General features: G+C 40.0%; 1 protein-coding gene and 1 pseudogene across 2 annotated transcripts in view; both read left to right on the forward strand.

Moving 5' to 3' along the window:
• Positions 1-6202: 6202 nt before the first annotated feature.
• The window catches only part of pxylp1 (2-phosphoxylose phosphatase 1), an 88039-nt gene continuing 72150 nt past the window's right edge, over positions 6203-22091 (forward strand). For both annotated transcript variants that reach the window (XM_008119637.3, XM_062976563.1), the window contains exon 1: positions 6203-6315. The gene's annotated coding sequence lies outside the window, so the exon portion shown is untranslated. The remainder of the gene's footprint in view (positions 6316-22091) is intronic.
• Positions 8000-21379, forward strand: LOC134297830 (large ribosomal subunit protein eL19-like; annotated as a pseudogene).

Here is a 22091-nt window from a genome sequence, read left to right on the forward strand (position 1 = left end):
CGTTAGACTATCCAGACTATCTGATGTTTGGTGTAAATTTTGGTGGTTGCTCCCAGTTTATGGCTTTCTTTTCCAAAAAGGTTAGACTAGAACCCTCTTTGTTATCCTGCTCCCGGAAGGTAAAGACTTTTCTATTCAAACAGACTTTCAGCAAACAATTCTCTGATAAGTAATGTTTCAATAAGATTTTTTTTTCTTTCGCTGGAATCTTGGTAATTTTGTTTTGACTCACCTTCTATCTCAACCCTGGGAGAAAAGTGGAGAACAAAATAAATAACAGTTTGATTTCCTGAAAAATCTCCAGATGCTTAGTTCTTTCTTGGGGCTTTCCTGTGATGCTTTCTGTTGGGTAACTAAAAATCTGAGTGAACGTTTGTTGTCTAAATAACTACTTGTATGTTTGCATTACTTTCCACCTCATCCCAAGGGAAGGTACAAGGGAAGATGTTATGATGCTAGTGACTTTCTGAAAACCAAGATTTCCACCCTTATGCTACAGTAAGGTGAGCAGTGAACCACTGTAAAATTCCTCAGAAATTCCCTGCCCCCAATCCCCCCCCCCCAAAAAAAAAGAAGAAAAAAAAGAGAAACACAATTGTATATTCCCTGGGGAAATCAGCATTCAAATCCTTGTTCTGCCATGAAAACCCACTGGGTCACTTTGGGCAAGTCACACTCTCTCAGCCTCAGAGGAAGACAAAGGCAATCCCTGCTGTGAACAACTCTTGCCAAGATAACAGTGAGGACAAGGTCCCCATAAATTGGAAATGACTTGAATGCACACAACAAAAAACAACATTTCATGGGAAGGCAAAGAACTTACAAAGGACAAGTAAGTTTTCAGCGCAATATTGGCTTTGGACTTTTCTGCAGTTTGAATGGAGAGAGAGAACTATGAATTGTTCAATGTACTATATGCATTGCAAGGACTTTCCCTGGAAATCTGTTACAAAATGTATTATCTGTTTGTACCCTTAATGGTGTAACATTATAAAACGTTGACCACTTCCCCTACCTTGGCAGCCACCTCTCCACAAAAGTCAACATCGACACCGAAATACAACACCGCTTGAGCTCTGCGAGTGCAGCATTTTTCCAAATGAAGCAGAGAGCGTTTGATGATCGGGACATCCATAGAGATACGAAGGTGCTTGTTCATAAAGCCATTGTCTTCCCAACCCTGCTCTATGCCAGCGAAACGTGGACAGTCTACAGACGTCACACTCAACTCCTGGAGCGTTTCCATCAGCGTTGCCTCAGAAAAATCCTGCAAATCTCTTGGGAAGACAGGCGGACAAATGTCAGCGTGCTGGAAGAAGCAAAGACCACCAGCATTGAAGTGATGCTCCTACGCCACCAACTCCGTTGGACTGGCCACGTTGTCCGAATGCCCAATCACTGTCTCCCAAAGCAGCTACTCTACTCCCAACTCAAGAATGGAAAACGGAATGTTGGTGGGCAGGAAAAGAGATTTAAAGATGGGCTTAAAGCCAACCTTAAAAACTGTGGCATAGACACTGAGACCTGGGAAGCCCTGGCCCTTGAGTGCTCTAATTGGAGGTCAGCTGTGACCAGCAGTGCTGCGGAGTTCGAAGAAGCACGAATGGAAGGCTTAAGGGAGAAACGTGCCAAGAGGAAGGAGCGTCAAGCCAACCCTGACCGGGATCGCCTTCCACCTGGAAACCAATGTCCTCACTGCGGGAGAACGTGTGGGTCAAGAATAGATCTCTTCAGCAACCTACAAACCCACCCCCAAGACACCAGAAATGGAAGACAATCATCCTCAACCTATGAGGGATCGCCTAAGTAAGTAAGTGTGCTTGCATATTTGCAAATAAAACAAATGTATCTTTAACCACACTTTTCTTAATAATGCTCTTGGATTTCAATATTTTATTTTCTTTGAAGGCATTTTCAATTCAGAACAAAATCCATTTCCCTTAGGTAGAGTACACTGCAGTTTCAGTTCACTAACAAAACAGATTGAAATAAAAGGTAGCTGGCATCTGAATACTATTCCAGAATGCTCTTCCGAAATAGCAGAAAAGTTGTGTTCCAAAATGGCCTGGAATACAGTCCTTAAGGTTCTTCTCTCCTTTGTCCAAAATCAGGCCCACTTCTTGTTAGGTTTCTTCCCAACCCTATCTTAGGTTCATCTGCACTGTAAAATTAATGCAAGTTGACACCAATTTTATTACCATGGAAGTCTGGTGATTGTAGTTTGGTGAAGCAACACCAGCACTCTTTGGCAGAGAAGGCTAAAGGACACGTCAAGCTACATAACTGTCCAGGCTGCCATGGAGCTGCTTGATATCCAGAGTTTCCAAAACAAAACTGGGGTACTCATCCTGAATGGATAGCCTTCCATTCAAAATGAGTCTCTTTCCCCCCCTTTGCTAAGTGTAGGCAAGCCTAAAGTATTACATTTGATTTATTCCTAGTTTGTGGTACATTGCATGAATCAGTTCTGCTTCCTATACCAGAGTCCAATGCAGAAAGTTTACTGTGCAAAGCCTTGTTGCCTATGGAGATCCATGGGTTGGAAAAAGTGATTAGTGAGAACTTTCTTCATTACTAACAGTACAACTAGTTTCCCAGATGCAGAGTGGGTCAGGATCACCTCTAGCAAAATCAGTACAACAGCATTAAGCCATGGCTTTTAAAGTGGTGTCAAATAGCATTAATGAGATGAATTCTTAAACGCGGCAAACCAGTTTAAGCACATCCACCCTGAATATTACGTATAGATGGTAATTCTAATTCTCAAGAATATCAACAGCTTTAGTCTGCATTTATTGTTAGTGACCAAATTACCCCAAAATTAAATGGAGGCTTGGAACAAGTAAGATAGCAGCAAAAAACTAAATACATTTTCCATTTAATTCTTTTCCCATATTAAATGTGTCAATAATGATGCTTCACCGCCCTATGCCAGGACCTGTAGCAATGATAGTTTATTTACAAATTGCTCATTTCGTTGAAAAATTCAGCCACAACCAAAGGGAAATTGATCATGTCCCAAAATAATATGGCTCCAGCCAGCTGTCACAGTTTTCCTCAGCTGAAGAACTGGCTAACAAGCCAAGAACTATGCTCAATGCAACAGAAAAAAAAATCACTTTCCTATAAAGTCTTCAGTGCCTCACAGCAATGCTTCTCAGGCTATCTGATGTATTTGCTCACCCTCCCAGTCTCTCTCTATTTATTTCCCCTTTTTGCCTTTTTCAGCAGTTGTCAAGAAGGCTGCGGAGGCCTTCAATTACTGTCTAAATGTAATAGCCTGGGAACTGGAGGTCGTCAAGCAAATTAAGGCACAGTCAGGAGCCTAAATACCAAATACTCAAAGGCATCAAATCCTGTCTGATATTAGAAGCTAAGCAGGGCCAGCTCTGATTGGTACTTGGAGGGGGGCCTGGTACTATATTGAGAGGAACTAGAAGAATGACCTCTGATTATTCCATACCTAAGGGTGTATTTACAAAGTTTGAATGAATGCAGTTTGACACCGCTTTAACTGTCACGGCTCAGTGCTACACAATCCTGGGATTTGTATTTGGGTGAGGCGCCAATATTTTTGGTATAGAAAGCAAAAGATCTTGTAAACTGGAAATTCCTAGGCCCTTCCTTTGAAGACCCTATGAAATTCAAGGGGTCACCATAACTCGACTAATTTGAAGGCACATAGGTAACATACAAATGGGAGGCTAAATCGAAACAGACGTAATGCTTTCATGTCTGTTTATTAGGAGTTAACAGACACTCTTGATTTCAGTTCAGGCAACATGGCTTTCAAGTATGGCTAGGCCCCGGTTCTCTAGTTCCTCTTTCAAGACTTGGTATTGGGATTCAAGCATTCTGGAAGTTCTTCGTGTTTTTGATTTGTATTCATGTTCAAGTTTTGCTTTTGGGTTTAAGCTGCTTTTGTATTTTGGGACTATTTGCTTGCTTTTTGGATTTACCAGAGACAATTTATTGCTGATTTTTTGATTCTACACCTGATTCCTTATCCCTGCTTTGTACTACAAATCTGTTGTGTGATTTTGTAATAAATTGTTTGCCTTTACTCTGTACTCTTGTGTGATGCTATGGTCATAGGTGGCTTCAGGACAGAGGTGCGACAATGTTTTGCCCACATCTGTGGCAGGCTTCCTTGGAGGTTGTGAGACCTGACAACCTCTGAGGACGCCTGCCATAGATGTGGGCAAAATGTCAGGAGAGAATGTTTCTGGAACATGGCCATACAGCCTGGGGAACTCACAGAAACTCAGTGATTCTGGAAATGAAAGCCTTCGACAACACAATTCATTTATATTCCATATAAATGACGTAGCCTGAAGGCAATTCTATACCAAATATTTGATGCATGAAGTATCAAAAAGCAAAAGTGCCACCAGCCCCATCTACACTGCCATATAATACTGTGTGAAACTGCATTATATGGTCAGTGTGTAGACATTTATAATGCAGTTTAACTTCATAGAACTGCATTATATGAGTCTACACCAGGCATGAGCAAACTTTGTCCTAGGTGTTCAGGACTTCAACTCCCACAATTCCTAAAAGCCTACTGGCTGTTAGGAATTGTGGGACTTGAAGTCGAAAACACCTGGAGGGACAAAGTTTCCCCATGTCTAGTTACATCAACCATATAATGCAGTGTTTTGTAGGAATCTCCGGTGGCACAGTGGGTTAAATCCTTGTGCCAGCAGGACTGATTACTTGAAGTTGGGTTGCTGACCTGAAAGTAGCCGGTTTGAATCCACCTGGGGAAAGCATAGATGCGGGGACATGAGAGAAGCCTCCCACAAGGATGGTAAAACATCAAAACATCTGGGTGTCCCCTGGGCAATGTCCTTAAGGTAAAGGTTTCCCCCTGACATTTATTTATTTATTTACAGTATTTATATTCCGCCCTTCTCACCCCGAAGGGGACTCAGGGCGGATCACACTGTATACATATAATGCAAACATTCATGCCATATACACATAGAACAAAGACAGAGACAGACGCAGAGGCAATTTAACCTTCTCCTGAGGGGATGTTCGATTCCGGCCACAGGGGGAGCAGCTGCTTCATCATCCACTGCGACTACACTTCCTCATCCCAACGGCGGCTGGATGATTTTTATGGAGTCGTAGTTAAATTAGCCTCCCCACTTTATGAGTGGTACCTTAATTTCCTACTTGATAGATGCAACTATCTTTTGGGTTGCTAGGTCAGCAACAAACAGGGGCTACTTTTTATTTTTTATTGTCGGGTGCTCACTCCACCACGGGCTGGCCTTGAACTCATGACCTCATGGTCAGAGTGATTTATTGCGGCAGGCTGCTCACCAGCCTGCACCACAGCCCGGCCTCCTAGTTGTGTCCGACTCTGGGGGTTGGTGCTCATCTCCATTTCTAAGCCGAAGAGCCGGCATTGTCTGTAGACACCTCCAGGGTCATGTGGCCGGCATGACTGCATGGAGTGCTGTTACCTTCCCACCTGAGTGGTAACTATTGATCTACTCACATTGGCATGTTTTTGAACTGCTAGGTTGGCAGAAGCTGGGGCTAACAGTGAGCGCTCACCTCGCTCCCCGGATTCGAACCTGCAACCTTTTGGTCCGCAAGTTCAGCAGCTCAGCGCTTTAATATGCTACGCCACCGGGGCCCCCTTAGTTATGTAGTTATGGAACTCATTATGGAACTACTCTTCATGATTCGTTTTAAAAAGTTTCAACCCCCTTCCTCCCCCCCCCCCCCCCCCGTAATTCTTTTTCTGGCTATGGCCCTGCCTGGAGGGACAAGGTTTGACCATGCCTGGTGTAAACAGACCATATAATTCAGTTTCAAACAGCCTGATATGGCAGTGAAGATGGGGCCACTATCTCAGCCACCAATTTTGGATTTCCGAACCTTTTAGACCCCTTCCCCAATCTGGCTTCATTTGTGAAGCCTCCAAGCCGAACAGGAGGAACCTTCGCCTCGGGGTCCGTGTGCCCGCGCGGAGCCATTGGGCAAGAACACTCCTTCCAAGTGAAAAAAGCCGCTTGGCTGTGGGTTCACTCAGAACACGCACGCACTCGCTGCGGAAGGGGCGGGGGAGGAGGGAGCAGGAGAGACTGAGAGAATGGCTTGATTTGCGCAGGCGCAGTTGCCTTTGCGAGACTCCCCCGCAGGCCGACAGGGGGCGCTGCCTGAAAACCCTCAAGGGGCAGCCAATGAGAGCGAAGAAGGGGCGGAGTTATTTAAAATAGAAGCCTGGGCAGCGGCATCAGCAGGAGGAACAAGCGCGTCGGGAGAAAGGAGGAGGAGGAGGAAGAAGCGGACCAGGTAGGGAACCGTGCCAATCGCCGCCGGCGTCTCTTCCTCAGTGAGCCTGGCTGCCACTTTCCCGCGAATTTTAGGGAGATCCAGGCATACTGTATGGCAGCCATGGGCAAACTTCGGCCCTCCAGGTGTTTTGGACTCCAACTCCCACAATTCCTAACAGCCGGTAGGCTGTTAGGAATTGTGGGAGTTGGAGTCCAAAACACCTGGAGGGCCGAAGTTTGCCCATGGCTGCTGTATGGTCGTTTCTTTCCCCGACTTCTTCCCTTCTAGGATTTCTTTCTCACCATACTTTTGCCTGCAAATACACCTCCTGGGTGCTTTGCATTTCATGTCACCAAAATAGATGGGAATTTTGCGTGTGATGTATGCATTGCTGTATATTCTTTGCATTCAGCTCCCCATTCCACAGTTTCTTTCCTCCCTCCCTCTCCAAAATCTTTTCCCCTCCTTCTTCTTGTCTCGGAGAAATCTCAAGCGAGGTTATTGTTTTTATTTTTCCTGACTGTAAACGGCACTTCTGATGATACCTTTGAAGGCTGCTCGCATCCTGTTGTGCTGGGACACCTTGGGGGGCGAATGTGACTGGCAACAAAGACACCATGCATGTGTGCCTCCGAACAAGACATCTTGTTACAAAGTGTTGTCGAAGGCTTCCATGGCCGGAATCACTAGGTTGCTGTAAGTTTTCCGGGCTGTATGGCCATGTTCCAGAAGCATTCTCTCCTGACGTTTCGCCTGCATCTATGGCAGGCATCCTCAGAGGTCGTGAGGTCTGTTGGAAACCAGGCAAGTGGGGTTTATATGTCTGTGGAATGTCCAGGGTAGGAGAAAGAACTCTTGTCTCTTTAAGGCAGGTGTGAATGTTGCATTTAGCCACCTTGATTAGCATTGAATAGGCTTTCAGCTTCAAGGTCTGGGGGAATCCTTTTTTGGAGGTGTTAGGTAGCCCTGATTTTTTCATATCTGGAATTCCCCAGTTGTTCTTTACTTACTGCTCTGATTTTAGAGTTTTTTAAAAAAATACTGACAGCCAGATTTTGTTCATTTTCATGGTTTCCTCCTTTCTGTTGAAATTGTCCACACATATGTGGATTTCAGTGGCTTCTGTGTGTAGTCTGTCATGGTGGTTGTTAGAGTGGTCCAGCATTTCTGTGTTCTCAAATAATACACTGTGTCCAGGTTAGTTCATTAAGTGCTCTGCTATGGCTGACTTCTCTGGTTGACTTATTCTGCAGTGCCTTTCATGTTCCTTGATTTGTGTTTGGGCAATGCTGCATTTGGTGGTCTCTATGTAGATTTGTCCACAGCTGCATGATATGCAGTAGACTCCCCCAGGTAATAAGCAGCCAGACCTTGAAGCTGAAAGGCTATACAATACTAATAAAGGTGGCAAATTGCAACATTCAACACCTGCCTCAAACATACAAGAGTTCTTTCTCCCATCCTGGACATTCCACAGATATATAAACCCACTTGCCTAGTTCCCAACAGACCTCACAACCTCTGAGGATGCCTGCCATAGATGTAGGCGAAAGGTCAGGAAAGAATGCTTCTGGAACATGGCCATACAGCCTGGAGAACTCACAGCAACCCATCTTGTTACAGGTTGTGCCTCCCTTTTCTCTCTTTGTGTGTGATTTTGAAATAGCTCTTCTTTGCATGGAATGAAAAAGATTGTGGAGATGGGACTCAGGTCTACACAAATTAATTTGCGTTTCACATGCATCTTGTACACATAGTCGGGGGGGGGGGGGGTAATTCTACACAGTATTTCTAATGAAACCCCAAACCATTAGGAATCAACGGTGTCACTAGCTCAGCCTCCCATGAAGACAGTTTTGGGGTATTTTAGATTTTGGAATTCTGGATAAGCTCAACCTGTACAAAATCCATTGTCTTTTCTTTATCTCTTTTCAACTAATTCTCCCATCTGCTGGCATTCCTGAAATCCTGCTATTTATTTTAGAGAGATACTGTGTGTGTGGAGTTTTTTGTATCCAAATGTAATGCCACCACTCCACAGGCAGCTTCAGTTTATTTCTCCTCTGTATTTCTTCAGATCCTCTTGTCTAGTATTTTTGCAGGTATCTCAGGTGAGGCAATTTTTTTGTCTCTTTCACTCCAGCTTGTGCTTCTGACAGTACTTTTGACTGCATGCATCTTTTGTCTGGGACACCTTGGGGTAGATGTAACAAAGACTCCCTTATGTGCTTTCCTTTGTGTCTCCTATATTGTTTGAACAAGACATCTTGATACAGGTTGTCTCCCTTATCTGAAATGCTTGGGATGAAAAGTATTTTGAATTTGTGTGTGTGTTGGTTTTGGAATACCTGTGTTTGAATATATGTACATAATGAGATACCTTGGAGAGCAGATCCAAATCTAAACATGAAATTCATTGATAGTTCATATACACCTCATACACATAGCCTTAAGGTAATGAATTTTTAAAATAACTTTGTGCATGAAACCAAGTTTGCGTACAGCAAAATATCAGAAAGCAAAGCTGTCACTATCTCAGCCTCCCAGGTGGATAATTTTGGATTTTGAGTCTTTTGGAATTCTGGATAAGGGATACTAAACCTATACAAAGCTCATTATTTTTCTTGATCTCTGTTCAACCCATTCTCGTTTTCACTGGCATTGCATGGGCTGCAATTCTATATCTACTTATCTAGTTAACAGGGAAACCCTTTGAGCTCTTTGGGACTTACTGTTGAATATACAGGTCTAAACCTCTAGTAGTGTCCTGAAGTGTTATAAATTAGTGAAGCAGATGGCTTACTTTGTTGTACAGCACTCAGATACTTTGTAATTGTGATGTGACCTATGTCATTTTGTTTCTTGGTATGGTTACTTCATAATCTTGCTATGTGAGCTTCATATCTGAGGATTACTATCTGACTGGGAAGAACCTGAGGTTTGAGACGTTTAAATGGGGCAGACTTTTTTTTTATAACATGAATATTTTCCATCATTCAGCTTAACAGTGCCGTACGTACAGTTTTTGTCAGCTCATTCAATTTGTGTCTTTCACCTGAGTGATCATTGTTTTCTGTTCTTCTGAGCTGGCAGTAGATGAGTGGAGTCTGACACCATCTGGGGCATAGCTTTGTCTGTGAAGAAAGCGGGAGGCAATGCAGGGAAAGAGTGCTTGAAGGATAGTAAGGGTTTATGTTGACCTGTCTTAGTTAATGAAGTCTAATATGTTGAGAAACAGTAAATTGAGATAGCTTTACAGTCTAAAATTCCATCTCTTCCCTTGCGGGAATAAAACAAATACAGAATCAGGTTTATTACTCAAAAGCACAATTGAGTTTAAAGCATTTTCTCTTTGCTGGAGGGACTCTATAATAGTCTTTAAAGCTTTGACAATCCTTGAATCATCCGGAGATCCACTTAAATTCTTATCCACTGTGATTTACACCTCAATTGTGCCAGTGACTTTGGTGTACAGAAGCTTTTTCAAGTGTATGTGGTTAAATTATTTCTCAGTTCATTCCAAATGTAGTTTTACTGTAATTTCCTTTTGGAAAGACTGAATTGTTATTATATGTGCTTTCCTGTCGCCAGGCAGATGCTTTCAGTCTAAAGCTTTCAGTTTAAAGTTCAAAATATTTATTAGTCTTCTGTGAAAGAAGCAGTAGAAGAAATCAATGTACTAAGTGGATGTAGTAATGAAAGGATGGGAAGGTATTTCTATTGATAAAAATTATTCTGCTGGTAGTTGAGTATCGTACCCTGCCTACTAGTTCTCTTGGAATCAATTCTATACACTGTTGCTGGATGATGTGGTAGAAGCATGAAGTGTGCTATCCAGGGCAGGCCCAAGATGTCAAATGATGGCCTTTGTTTATCCAAATCAAAAATCTATTATACCTAGTCAGACAAAATTTTCTTTTGACAGATAGTGAAGAACAGTATATCCAGCAATTAAGTTAGTTGTAAATTGCTGTCAATTCATTTTACCTGCAGCCTGATATAGCCACCCCATTCTGGTTAGCATAGTGCTGGGCATTGAATGTAGAGATGTCTCTGAATATGAGACAGCACCTGAGGGAAAGTAGTGCATAGTGCTTCTTCTGATTATGTGTTAGTTTCCTGTGTATTGGAGATTCCATGAGGTCACATTTAGAAATGCAGTTCTTCTACTTATAAATTGAAGTGGCACTCAAATTGTGATGCCTCCTTGTCTGATTTATATACAGAACTGAAAGTTAGTTCAGTGGCCTGTTATACTTGATAGCTTCTTACAAATAGAAAAGCAACCAAGCAAGAAAAACCCCAAGCAGTGAGTCTTCTGTTAAGCATTGCTAATTTTCTGTTTTTAGGAAGTAGCACTTTGTTCTGCCCACATAGAGGAACACTTAAAATTTTCACATGTATCTGAGATGTTACAGCTGTTACCTAATTTCTCCTTCATTCTCCTCTTCTATGATTCTATGTGTAGACTAAGCTTTACCACTTAGATTCTATTTTGACATGTATCAAAAGAGGATTAGAGCAGACAGAATGTGTAGTGTGAGTAGGATAACAAGCAAAATCTTGTTAGGTTTAACCTTATTCCAAAACAGGTGACTGTCACAACTAGTTCAAAGCATCATATCACTTCTTAGCTATGCTATGTGTAGCTTTCTAATTAGTTTGTGATACTGTTATAATTGGGTAATATAGGATATTTTCACAGGGACCCCATTAACAGTTCCTTTGAGGATTACTAGATTAACTGGGTTGTATGAAAGGGTTTGATATTCATAGACATGTCCAGTATAATAAAAAGGGAGCAAATCAGTGCCTTAGCAGAGTTCTTCCAATCACACAAGCATGAATTTCTGTACATACTCATCAATGAGTCTAGAAATGTTAGTCAGAAATGGACACCTCCCATTTTTGATCAGAAAATTAATCAAAGATGGTCTGATTATTCGTAAATCAGTGACCGTTCATTCAAGAGCATGATACTGTAAAAACACCTCGGCTGTCTGTAAGGGCAGGCATATGGTATCGGTAAGAGAAAAGGTACTGCCAATGCCCCTATGCCTGAGAAAGTTACTTGGATGAGAAGAATGAGGATTCTGAGGCGTCTGCTTCACTTCTACAGGGAATCCAAGAAGATTGATCGCCATATGTACTACAGTTTGTACCTGAAGGTGAAAGGTAATGTGTTCAAGAACAAGCAGATCCTGATGGAGCACATCCATAAACTGAAGGCAGACAAGGATCTCAAGAAGCTTCTGTCTGACCAGGCTGAAGCCGGAGGCCCAAGACCAAGGAGGCCTATAAGCGCCGTGAAGAACGCCTGCAAGCCAAGAAAGAAGAAATCATCAAAATCCTGCCTAAGGAAGAAGAAATCAAGAAATAATTTTTGCCTTTCTGTGTACATAGTGCTCAAAAGGTGTCAAATAAATCTATTTAAAATAAAAAAAATGGATACCCCCCCCCCCCGGTTGAGCTATCGAGTCAATATGCCACACTTTAAAGTGTATTAAAAAGGAACAATCTCTGAGTAGAGTAGTGAAAGAGCAGAGACTTAATTCATCCTGAAGAACCTAAATGAAGCACTGACCGCCTCCGCTTTGTGGTGCCACTTCAAGGCTTTATGAATGTCTGGGGAAATAGTGGCAGTGACCTGGGATGACAGGCCTCCAGAGGCTGATCCTTCTTCTCTTTGTGGAGTAACTCTTGACTGATTTATGGGTCATATCAAAATCCATAGTTTTGGCCCCCAAATCTGCCCTCGACTTTATACATGAGATTGACTTATACAGAAGTATATATGCCAGGTTTTGTGGGTGCAACTTATTTGTGCTGAATCTAATGTAGTGATACTACTGATTCATGGCTATTGTGTGTTAAGGAATAGCATTAGAACAGTAGTCTAGCACTGTTCATACCTTATACAGTAGAGTCTCACTTATCCAAGCTAAATGGGCCGGCAGAAGCTTGGATAAGCGAATATCTTGGATAATAAAGAGGGATTAAGGAAAAGCCTATTAAACATCAAATTAGGTTATGATCTTACAATTAAGCACCAAAACATCATGTTATACAACAAATTTGACAGAAAAAGTAGTTCAATACGCAGTAATGTTATGTTGTAATTACTGTATTTATCAATTTAGCACCAAAATATCATGATATATTGAAAACATTGACTACAAAAATGGCTTAGATAATCCAGAAACTTGGATAAGCAGGGCTTGGATAAGTGAGACTTTACTGTAATTGCCTTGTAGAGCATTTTATGAGCAGAGATCTGCTAATTGCCAATGTGTGCACGGAGATGCCCATATGTCACAATTCCTGATTGTTCTTAAGCTTTCTGTCTGTTGAGAACATCTATACTGAAGAGGCCTATGAACAGGCAAATGTACCTATATTTGAATGTTTCTACCCAAACTGGAGGTGGCCGAGGTGGAGCTTCATGTCATGTGAAAAGTTTTGTGTGTGTAAACATACATGCACATATTTGGCTGTAGAAGCCTGGAGGCAATAACGAGTTAATACATAATTGATGCATGCACTATTGAGGGGGAGGATTCCATGTTGCCTGCTCATATAGTGCTCTGTTTGGAATCCATAATTTTGTTAGTAGATATTGATAGATTTCTAGTAAATGATTATAATTGTAATATTAGCAACATAATTGCAAATAAAATTCATGTTGATGATTTTGCTTTTTTGTGTGTGTCAGGAACACACACAAAACTGCAAGTCGCTTCTGGTGTGAGAGAATTGGCTCTCACACCAGGACGTTACCTAGGGGATGTCTGATGTTTTACCATCTCATGTCCCCGCATGGGGAGCTGGAGCTGACAGAGGGAGCTCACCTACTCTCCCCAGATTAGAACCACCGATCTCTCATACAGTAGTCCTGCCAGCACAAGGGTTTAACTCATTGCACCACCAGAGCCTTCAAAGGGTGCAGTGCTGCAACTTACAACAGCCCAAGCCAGCATATCAGGTAATAAAGTTTCATAGGAATTATAGACCAGAAACTTCTGGAGGGCCACACTTGCCCACTTCTGGATTGCAGAGTAGCTGTTTGTATTTCTGTAGCTATGCATCCCTATTTTACTTGCTTTTGAAACTATGGAGTGTTTTTCATTAGTTCTGGGCACCTCATTGTGTGTTCTAAAGTAAGTCAAAAAGAGTGAGTCTTTAAAAAAAGCCAAATGAGTATGTTAAAATTCCAGTGAGTGTGTAATGCTATGTAATCATTTCTATTCTAAAACTGATTATTCCCACAGAACTGTTCTCTACTCACTGCATGATTAGAGTGATTTTCTAAAATTGGATGGATTTCAAGTTATTTAATTCTTAAACTAAAGGATTTAGAATGGAACTGCAAAAATGGTTAGACAGATGCTACATTTTCTTCTTTACCTTTCTTTCAAACCTTAGTTGACACATAAAATGAATTTGAATCTTTGATTAGTAACTGTCACCAAATTGAATACCCTGCTAGCTTTTCTTTGAATTATTGTTTTATTTGTATTGTAATATATGTTAATACTGATTTTGCGCATATAAAATATAAAATAGTTAAAAGCACTAGATTTTGTGATTTATGAATTTGGGCTTTGTGGCTGCCATGATAGTCATGGGATTATCTCAGATTTGTTTTGCCTAACCTGGTAAGGATTTGGTGTTCTGTAGCAAAAAGGTGAACATGTATAATGGTTTGAGCACTGGAATGTGACTCTGGAGACCAGAGTTCAAATCCATACTTGACCATAGAAACTCACTGGGTGACCTTGAGCAAGACATACATGCCTCAGAGAAAAACAACCCTCCCCCAATATCTGAACAAATCTCATCAAGAAAACCCTGTGACAGGTTTGACTTAGGAAAACTATAAGTTAGAAATGATTTGAAGGTGCACAAGAACAAATTAATTAGGAAATTGTTCCTTTTTGAATTAGGAAGGGTAGAAATTACTATTTTTTCCATAGATGTGGGTGAAATGACAGGAGAGAATGCTTTTGGAACATGGCTATACAGCCCGGAAAACACACAACAATCCAAAATTATTACATTTATGTTTGCACACAGATATCCTAAATGTACCTGAGTCCATATGAACTTGGAAGCTAAGCTGGATCCATTCTGATTAGTACTTGTATGGGAGCCCCCTAATGAATACCAAGCATGGTAGGCTATATTTCAGTGGGAGGAACTTACAGAACTATCTAAATATTCCTTGCTAAGAAAACCTTATGAAATCTGTGTGGTTATCATATGTCAGTGAGCCATTCATGTATGTACATGAAGGTACATACAGCGTTCTGTTTCAATAATTGCTACAACCATATTTTTAATCACACAATCAGGTTTCGTGTGGTGTAGACCAGTAGTTCTCAACCTGGGGTCCCCAGATGTTTTTGGCCCCAGAAATCACATCCAGTTTACCAGCTGTTAGGATTTCTGGAGTTGAAGGCCAAAAACATCTGGGGGCTCCCAAGTTGAGAACCACTGGTGTAGATCACTAACTGGTCACCATCACAGCTAGTTCCTACATATGTATTGGAGCTTTTAAAACTGCATGTTCCAAAGGCTAATAATCTGCAGATCTCAGTACCCATACGCACTTCAATAGACAGTGGAAGTCTGTCTGTTCATTGTATGGCATCTTCTCTCTTTTCCATTACTGGTAAGGCTTTAATGCTCATGCTCACCCTCTTTTGTGATATGCGTGAAATCTTATCATTCAGATAAAAAATTGAAGATGGAAAAGATAAGGAGACTATCATGCATCTAATAGAGGAGTTGATGTCATACATGCTTCTAGTAACTACACCTTAGAGTACTTAAAACCTTTCTTCTTACAGAAGATCCTACTTCTTCTTGGGCAAACCTAGGTCTTTAGCAAGGCCTCAAAACCCTCATGTCCTATTATAGAAAACGTAACACAATATAAGTGGATCAGCAACAACAAAAAAATCTTATGTCTACTATCAATTATCATGAAGATACAAAATCCCAGTATTGTTTAGCTAGCAGAACTTGTCCAGCAGTAAGTAGCTTCCAGGGGCAAGACTTTCCCCAATAAATTCATTGTCATTTGACATTACTTTAACTGTCATGGCTTAATGCCATGGAATCATTGGAGTTTTAGTTTTACAAGGTCTTTACCTTTCTCTGCCAGAGTGTTGGTGCCTCACTAAATTATAAATCTCAGAATACCATAGCATTGAGCTGAGATTCAAACTGCTCTCATTCTACAGTGTAACTTCACTTTAAGGCTCAGCCTTAGAGAATGGTATGCATGACATGGAGCTGAAAGGGAACAATAAATATTGGTGCTGTGTAAATTATTTTGGAACTATGAATTTTAATTCAGGAAAAGTAAATTGATGATTAAACATTATGCAATTTGTCAAAAATATCAAACTTTTATTTAGTACAGGTGTGAGAATTAAAAACAGAATAAATAATTTGAGAGAATAAAGCAATCACAGCAGTAATTTGTCTTTTCTTGGAATTCTGTGCACTGTTTTATCGTAGTCTTTTGATAGCTAATACAACTTTTGCTTATAGTTCTGTTTTATACCTTTCCTGTTTATCCTGTCTGCTGCCCCATGTGAGGACTGTTGACCTTTTGTCAGTATGCAATTTTGTCTCATTAATGTGTAATGAGAAGCTGTTCAAATATTGCATCATCTTCTAATGAAAACATTATCAGTATCCACCTTGAGTTTTTTTTTCTTTTTTGCTGTTATTGTCATTGGTGGTATTCCATCTTCAAGTCTAGAATATTGGTTTTCGCAAATGTTTCAGATTAAAGGGTTTCAAAGGCATATGTGTGTCTATTGAACTACACTGACTATTTCTGTAGTATTCACTATTTGTGTAGTAGAGCAAGCACAACCCTCAGCCCATTTAGCAATTCCTTCTGGTATATTGCTACAGAATTGTCCTTGCTTCTCAGTATAGCATGTAAAACATGTTTGTTTAATTTCTTTCTAAAGAAGTTTTCTCAACAAGTTCAGAAAAAAAATACAAATGGAATGCCTGGCTTGGGAAATATTTGACCTATTTCTACGTGGCAACATTAACCATTAGTAATTTCATATAGTGAATAACTGATGACAGTGGCCTTTTTGAGACTTGCAAGTGATTGTTTTATTTTTAAATGGTATATTTAACACTAGTTCTTGTTTAATGTGAAAAAGCACAAATCCCAATAGGCAAATAATGAAAGAAGAGGCTTTTTTCATAAACAAAGCATATTGTATATGTGTAACAGTTTAAAATGAACTTTTTAAAGGAAAGCTTTATTCCTTTGAAAACAGTTTGCAATATGTGGAATTTCCTGTCTAACTTCTCTTGACTTAGCACCCTTCAAAGCTATTTTTGTAAAGCAGACTTTTTATGAACATTTTCAAATAAACACAGGAAATCTATGAACTATTACAAGTAGGGATATATAGTGGCACAACAGTGGCACGAGAGTTTCTGGAGATCGTATAGTTCAGATTTGATCAAAAATTTAGAATACTTTTTTTCGAGAACTAGAATTGTGTATGAGGAGTATGGTAAGAAAAAATGATTTAAGGGCACACTTGATGGATGGGAAATAAAGTCTGTGAATTTGCTTTTATTTAAGATGCCCTTTGTATCTTGTAGCTGGTGCATCTGCTTCTCTAGAGTAAATAAGTGAAAATCAAGATGATATGTGTTTATTTTACCCATTTACATATATCTCCCCCTTTTCCCCTACAATGGGATTCAATGTGTCTTACAACATGTTAAAAACAATACAGGTTGAAATCTATACAAAAATGCTGAGAAAGTATAAATATTCAATTTACTTAAATACAAAATATTTATAAAGTTGAAACTATTACAATACTCTAGAGCAATACTCAAATTGTGCTCCTGCAGATGTTTTGGACTTCAGCTCCCATAATTCCTAACAGTTGGTAAACTGCCTGGGATTTCTGGGATCTGAAGTCCAAAACATCTGGAGGAGCATGGTTTGAGAAATACTGCTCTAAAATATATACAAACCACAAAATAGGAAGCACCCAATTAAAAGCCTATCAGTTAGTTTCTGATGGCAAAATAAGATTTTCAGTTGCTGACCGAAGGAGAGCAAGCATAGAATCCCAAAATCTGAGAGCAGCTGCTGAGAAGGCCTTGTTCCGAACAAACAAGTATGTGAAGGGACAAAAAGAAGGCCCCTCCTGACTGTTTCATACCAAGAGAAAAGTGAATATTATTCAATCAATTTTAGAGCTCTAATAGGCAATATGGGGCACATCTACATTGACTATTTAGGTCAGTTTTACACTGGCTTTGAATAATGCTGTTCAGGTATGCAGATGATTAAATGGTAAACCCTTGAACCAGTTTGAAGCCTACATGATAATTACACATACACAGAGGGTGGCCTTGAACAGGTTCCAGGATCCACTGTATCTATAGCTTAACAGTTGCAGATAATGTTTTTTTCCTCAACAGCCCCCTCTGGAATGCACATGTACACATCACTGGAGTGGTTTGGGTATCTGAGTAGCATTCGCATTCTGGTAAGCTAGTTTGCTGTGCAGTGTGTTTGTACTACAGCGTGCTGATGCACATTAAGGGCTTCATTTTGAACTTTTCCCTAACTTTGCTTGCGTTGGATTATTGGGTTTAAAACATGCTCCAGTGTGCTTTTGTGCTGTGCATGGCCAAGCCATCACCTTTCAGAGACAGCTTGAAGCTGCAGTGTAGGTGAGGCCATGGTCTTTTAAACAGTATGGACCCAAGCTGTATAGAGATCTGTAGGTCATCACTAGCACTTTGAATTGTATCCAGAAACAGCCTGGCAGTCAGTGTAGTTGATTATGTGGATACGGAATGCAACTGTTTTTGGCTGGAATTATCTCTCATAGGGGAATTATCTCTTTTTAGGCTGTCTAACCAGAAATTTAAAAGACCCTTTTAAACTCAGTTTGGACAAAAGTTTGTCCCAAATGTTCATGTCATTTGATCAAAGGATGCAAAATCAACACAAAGTTTCCTTAGAGATTTCAGTCGAGTTGAATGGGCATGGAATGTAAATTGGCTAAAATTGTTGCCCATAGAGAATATTTCTCTTTAATGTGCCCAGCTAGCACCATAAAAATAAAACCTTCTGCCAACTTCCAAATCCTTTGTATTTCTGCCCATGTAGCTCCAATCTCAATGGAGATCTGATATCTCTTTGTAGCTTATCAATCATGTAAATGTGTCATTTAAAACAATGTAATTGTTTGGTTCTGTTTCCCCATCCACATTTTAAATGTGTGGTACAAGGAAGAAACAAAACAAGGATTATGACTCTTTAAAAATCAGCCTGTGGGTAGAAAATGCTGTGACCATTTCAGCAAGCTGTTTCTTCTAATATGTGAATTATTGAGGATATATATGAAAGCATATCCTTAGTCTATTTTGCTAAAAAATTCTTTCAAAGCGGATTAACTTGATAGAGGACTATAACTTCAATTAAAGGCAACTTTATATAAGATTTTCAAAGACTATCTAAAGCCTTCTAAGCCGATTTGATTATAATGAATTACTTTTGAGTTTTAATGTATGAATTTGTACAATCCTTCAGCATGGAAATCCGTGCATGTTATCTTCCTCATAGATGTATTCTAAAATTGTCATTTTGCTTTGAATTAACTCAAACTCCAGGGTTCTGATGTAGGATAGCCTCTATTCCCGATTCTGAAATATGATAGCATTTCTCAAACTAAAAAGCTATTATTTCATGAAGATGGGGTGGCTAATTGTCTCATCATAAGAATATGCATGTCATATTTGGTTATATGTGTGCATTAGTGAAATTACTTGACCAATAGACTATTCTTACATCTTGGGGATCCATGTTGCAATGGTCGAACATTCTAAAAGAGAAAAAGTAAAGCTCTATACATACACAAAAGAACCAGTCTTCTTTCTTCTTCCCTTCCTTCCTCCTTTCGTTTTTTCTTCCCTTCCTCCTTTCTTACCTTCTTTCTATCCTCCAGCCATTTTTAAAATTTATTTTCATTTCTTCCTTTTCATTTGTCCAGTAGGTTCGAGTAAATACGGGTAAACATCTGAAGCTTTGTGTAGATGGAGAGACTGCATCTGCCATTTAAATAGCAAACTGGGAACAAATTATTCCAGGTACCTCCTGGAGAGCAATTCTCCAATAAAGACACCTATCTAGCCTTCTATAAAAATTGACTACAAAGTTGAATTCATGTCATTTCTGGAAATGCGGTGGTGTTCCCACCGCAGAGCTACAAGATGATAATTTTGCCACTATCATTGTCATGGTTGACCACTTCACTCCCAATGGGACTATAGGTTGTGTATTCCCAGGATTACTTGGATTTGAAAAGCATATTTGATTTTTTTTTAAACTGTAATAGATTGTCAACTGTGTTGTGTGCCTGTAATCTACAGTATCCCAATGAGTCACTTGGTAGCAGATATCAGACTCATTTAGAGCTTCTTTGAAATTACAGATTGTCCTCAAATCCAAGAAGCTTTAAAATTTGTCCCAGATGCTTGCAGATAGATTTGGACAGGGTTTTAAAGAAAGGCCTGTCCTTTTTAATCAACTTTTTCTCTCTTAGAACAAAACAGCTCATAATTGCCTGGAGAGCCTTGCTTGCTCTTGACTTCAAGTATGTGCATGTGAGTGGGTCTATGTGTGTGCGTGAAAATGAATGGAGTTGTGTACATTCCTATTATGGGGTACATAAAAAGGAGAGTGCAATGATGGGCTGGTTGAGTGAACACTATAAAGGTGAACAAGTGCGAGGAAAAAACAAAAAGCAAGCTAGGAAAAGAATATAGTAGCTTTATTACATAGTTGGCTACCTTTTACCTGAATTTTAGCTGCCACCTGATGCCCATTAACACTTTTGTTGAACTTGATTCCCAGCTTTTATTTTAAAAGTCTCTTGCCTTTGTTAGAAGGTGACATATGAGACAATTTTGCATTCAAAGTTCTGCACAAGATTTTCTTTTTGTAATTGCAAGAAATAAGTCTGGTGCTCCTGCCACCTTTTAGTTTGTTTTGACCAATTAGTTAAATCTCAGCTTCAGTTCAGAGAGTCTTTGACCTTTTGATTTCTTCATTGAATACGCATGTACTGTGGTCATCTACATTAAACAGCATTATTAGAAAATGTTTTAAATGACAGCTCTGTAGTAGAAAAAAAAGCCCATGCATGTGTTAAATAAAAGTGCAAAAGTTTGTTTCCTCCCATATGTGGCAGCTTTTCCTGTTTCTGTTTCAAAACTGTATTTTGTTTGCATTGGGAGGTTCATGATTGTATGTTGCATCAGAAAGCAAGAATGGAAGCGAGGGGGATCCCTTTTCAGAGTCACTTTGACTTTCAATTGCATTGTGTATATTTCATCAGATATAAGACATTGAATCCAATTTTACTTACATTTGAATGAACATATGGGATTTCACATTAATTTCCATTTCCAAAAGAAACTATTAGAGTGGGAAGCATTCTGTACATGATCTATCAGATTCATTTTTGTTTTTAAAAATAGTCGCTTCAGAGGGGCATTATTGAATTCTACCAATATCATTACCGAGTGTTATCATGAGTATTTTGCATTCATACCATTGTGTATCTGCTTATCAGTTACTTATGATTATTGTGATGTGCACAGTAAGCAGATATTTTCATGATATATAGATGCAGCTTTTTGAATTTGGAGAACTAGAATATGACTGAGACAAAGGAGAGTGACTCTTCCTGCCAGTACAGTGAAAGGAGGACAAAGGTGGAGGAAACACCAAATTAGCATTGGGATGGAAAGCAAAATAGATCAACAAGGAAGAAAACAGTGGTGGGAAACAGGGAGAAGAGACAAATAACATATGAAAAGGATTGGAGGAAGGCAATACTAAGTGGTTTCTAATGCAAACAAAGCTGGGTTTGGCTGAATGAGTACTGGCTGGAGGAGATGAAAGGCCTGTGAGAAAGAGAAGAGAAAGTAGTCTGGGTTGAACTAATAGGGTTTTAAATTTGGGCAAAAGGTCTACCAGAATTTTTTTTAAAAAAGAAAAGATTATTCCTGTCAAGACCCAGGCTGCAGAGCACCAATAACCATACACAGAGGCCAGAATCTATCTAATATCTTTATTGAAGGAGTATATAAAGTTAATAAAAACAAGTGTAGAAAATAGTCCAGAATTAGACCTTTCAGGAAAGGTCAAAATTAGTCCAAAGAAACAATGTCCAATATGAAATATTAAGGTCCAAAGTTGTAATCCAATAACCGAAACACTCACTTTGCCAGGCAAAGTGAGGGGAGATGACAAGGTCCTTTAGTCCATAAACTTGAGCAAGGCTAGGAAATAACTTGATACTTGAAACAAGGCTTAAAACGTGGAACAAGGTAAATAGGAACGAGAACAAGGTCCGTGGAATAACTTGGTAAAATCCGTGGAACAAGGCAAGGATTGGTCCTGGGAAGCAAGGCAAAGTCCGTAGATAAACAAAGGCTGGGAAGCAAGGCGAAGGCTGGATAGCAAGGCAAGGCTTGAGCAGGAGCGAGGCTTGAATCGGAGCGCGCTGTCCAGACACAACTCGCTCCGTAGGCTGACGAATTGACTCCGCGAAGTTACTACGCGGGTAAAACGCCTATATAGAGTTTAACTTTCCCACCGAAGCAGTTCTCTGGGAATCAGAAACGAAAGCTAAACTCTGAGACCAGATGTTAAACTCCTTAAAGATTCTCACGAGAAGCAGTCTTAATTGGCTACATTCTTAGCTGCAATCCTC

The sequence above is a fragment of the Anolis carolinensis genome, chromosome 3 (genome assembly GCF_035594765.1).
Source record: "Anolis carolinensis isolate JA03-04 chromosome 3, rAnoCar3.1.pri, whole genome shotgun sequence".
Classification (NCBI taxonomy): Eukaryota; Metazoa; Chordata; class Lepidosauria; order Squamata; family Dactyloidae; genus Anolis; species Anolis carolinensis.